Below are 3377 nucleotides of genomic sequence, written 5' to 3'. Positions count from 1 at the left end.
TTTCCTCTTGATTGATCTAGTGTTGCCATGAAATGGTTTTCAGCACTAGGCCTTTTTCCTTGTTTTATTTCAATTTTGCGACTGGAAAGTTTGGCACTCTCCTTACTACAAGAAGCGTTACTTAATTTTGTGGTGGAAGATGTCTTAGGCGTTAATGTTTCTACATCATTAAGATATATGACTAAATCATGATCATTGGAAAAGACATCCAATGATCCAATGTTTTCACAAGGGTATCCAATGTTTTGACAGGTCATGTTCAAATGTTGGATGAATACTTGGACAAAATATCAACTCTTAGTTTGAACTTGGTTGGGCATGAAACTTGTTTGAACTTTTGGAAACTTGTTTGCTTTTGAAAACCAAGGTTGTTTATGACCATTTATAAGAATTGTTTTTTATTCTCCTTTTGATAAACACAGAAGACAAAATGTTTGTTGGACCTTGACACAAGACAATCATGCACCTTCAACAACAAGTCCTAACGTTGGCAAGGACAATAGTTGTTGGATCTCACTTGGGTTTCCCCAACTACGCTTGGTCAAAGCGGATACTTAGATGCTTGACCCCACTAGCTCCACTCCACGCAACTCACTTCTCCAAGGATGTCAAGCATCAGTCCCCATGAAAAATCCCCATGGCAAACTTTGTATCTCTACTAAGAACTGTAAGGACGTGAGACGTCATCAGAGGTCCAACCTCTTGTACCAAAAACTAGAAGGCTTTTGGTTTCTAAAACAAAGAGTTTTTAGTCAAGGCATCTGTTTCGGTGGCCATACATGTGGCGTTTTTCTCTGTTAAGGAGGCCTCCCAGCCTACAGAGGTTATGCTCTACAGGTATTTACATGCTACACGAACATCGAGGGAGACTTACATCGGTATTGACACATCAACACTCGTTGCTTGCAACTTTCGTCACAAACACATTTATTTAAAGTGGTTCGGAAGAGCTTGGCCTTAGCCCGTTACCACTTGGGTCATTCCCTCTCACCAATGCCTATGTGAAGTCCAAGGCAAATCATGAGGTAGGCCCTCTAAAGGTAAAAATAAACACACAAAAAAAAAAAAGACATATCAAACATGGTGTTCTTTATTCTTGAGAAAATTGAAGTGTTCTCTACACTAAGACAAACAACCCTGCTTCAAAATTTGCATGATATGAATTCATTGATCCATTTGCATCCTAGTCAAGACTAGATGAGGTTAATTCCACCTTAATTTGAAAAAAGGATTTGATCAATTTAAACCATGATTTAATGCAATTTGTTGTTCATTTTTGAGCCCTTTGCATGCATGAAATGTGAAATTTGTTGTACTTTGATCCAAATCCTAATTATGTTTATGTGAGAAATGTAGGATTCATTCAAACCTCCTAATTAGGCTATGTGAAAAACTGTTGTTCATTAAAACCTCCTAATTAGGCTATGTGAAAAATTGTTGTTCATTAAAACCTCCTAATTAGGCTATGTGAAAAATTGTTTTTCATTAAAACCCCCTAATAAGGCTATGTGAAGATTTTTTCATTGCATTTTAAGGAATCCTGCATGAATCATTGTTTAAGATCCATAAAACCCACATGCAATAATAGATCCTCATGTAAAATTTGCATGCAACAACAAATTAGTTCAAAAAAACCTGCATGCAACAATAGATTAGCACCAAAAACCTGCATTCAACAACAAATCCACACATAAAACCTACATGCAACAACAAATTAGTTCAAAAAACCTTCATGCAACAATGGCTTAGCACACAAAACCTGCATGCAAATATATTCAAAGAATTATTAGATGTTGCATGTTCACGTCGGGTTCACCATAAAATGTAAGGTAGGAAATCGAAATAAAGCATCAAAATAATTAACATTAGGAAACCACAAACCTAATTGCAAATGAAATCAACTCCTATCATATTCAATGAAAGAATTGAAGATAAGATTTAAGCAAAAAATGAAAACTAATCAAAATCTCCTTCAATTGACCTACATTGTTTCTTTTTCTCCTTCAAATTTGTTGTGGATCTCACCTACAAAGCACAATTATATGTGAAAATCAAGATTTGCAAGTGAAATGGACAGCGTAAGGATACCCGAAAAATGTGGTTAAAATTGAATGAGAAAAGAGTCCAATTTATAGAAAAATTGGGGATTGATTGGATGACTAAGATTGAAAAGATTTTTGGTTAGATGGACGAACTTGATTGAGTGCATAACGGAGCCGTCATTCGAGAAAGGATGAAGATAGAAGAAAGACAAATAGAAGAATTAAAAATAAATAAAATATCCTCTTATGAGAAAATTAATAAATAAGATTTATTAATTACCTCCTCACAAAAAGCAGATTTTTGGAGATGCATACCACATTTTAGAATTTAAAATAAAATTAATGATATATTGCCAAAAATATTGATTTTTGAAAGTCAAGGAAAGATATTAGTTTCCAAATTTGAAAATTAGGAGGATTTATGAGAAGATTTAATAATTAAAAAAATAATTAAATATTTTCATGTAAGAAGATAAAACAGAAGAATAAAAAATTAAGAAAAGAAGGAAATATCCTCACATGAGAGGATAAATAGAGATAATTATTAAGAATGATTTATTAATTATCTCCTCACAAAAAGCATATAAAGATGAATTAATAAATAAAATTTATTAATTATCTTTATTTTGGAGGAAGATAAATATGATAAATTAATAAAAATGATCTATTAATTTATTGCTCATATTTATGAATTAGTTAATTAAGTAAAATGAATTTATTTAATTATTTACGACTTAGAAGAATTGTTAGTAAAAGGGGTTTTAATTAATTAATTAATTAATTAAACCGAAGAGGCACTATACACATGATATGTTAAAAAAATAGGAGACACAGGTGTTGACCATTTTTTAGTGTCTACAGTAGAAACTTGCATCTCATATATTCAGACATGTACATATTGTGGTAACGAGCTCATGAATTTAAGTTACGTGCATCATTATATGGATGCACACTTGTATAAAGAGTGAGTTTCATTGTCAATAATGAAAATCCAATAATAGAATTGTGCTTATTTGCATGGAGGTTGACTAGTTGATTGATCTAAGAAAATCAAGAGTAAAAAAAATACTAGGCAAGTTATGGTAGAAATGGATTGTATGTGTAAACAAGCCATTAGGCTAAACTATTATAGTTATGCTTGTTATTAGAATGACATCAATATATTTTGAGTAGAATGTGTGTGTGTGTGTGTGTGACAACACTCTTAATTATACATGACATATCTCTATCTTCATAGAACTCTCTATTTCATTCTTTTTGAGAGGTACACTTATTTGATTCACGATAATATTTGACCTATATCATTGGTTGATTACATTAATAGGATTGTTCACT

The sequence above is a fragment of the Cryptomeria japonica genome, chromosome 5 (genome assembly GCF_030272615.1).
Source record: "Cryptomeria japonica chromosome 5, Sugi_1.0, whole genome shotgun sequence".
Taxonomy (NCBI): domain Eukaryota; kingdom Viridiplantae; phylum Streptophyta; class Pinopsida; order Cupressales; family Cupressaceae; genus Cryptomeria; species Cryptomeria japonica.
Note: the sequence above shows the minus strand (reverse complement) of the source record.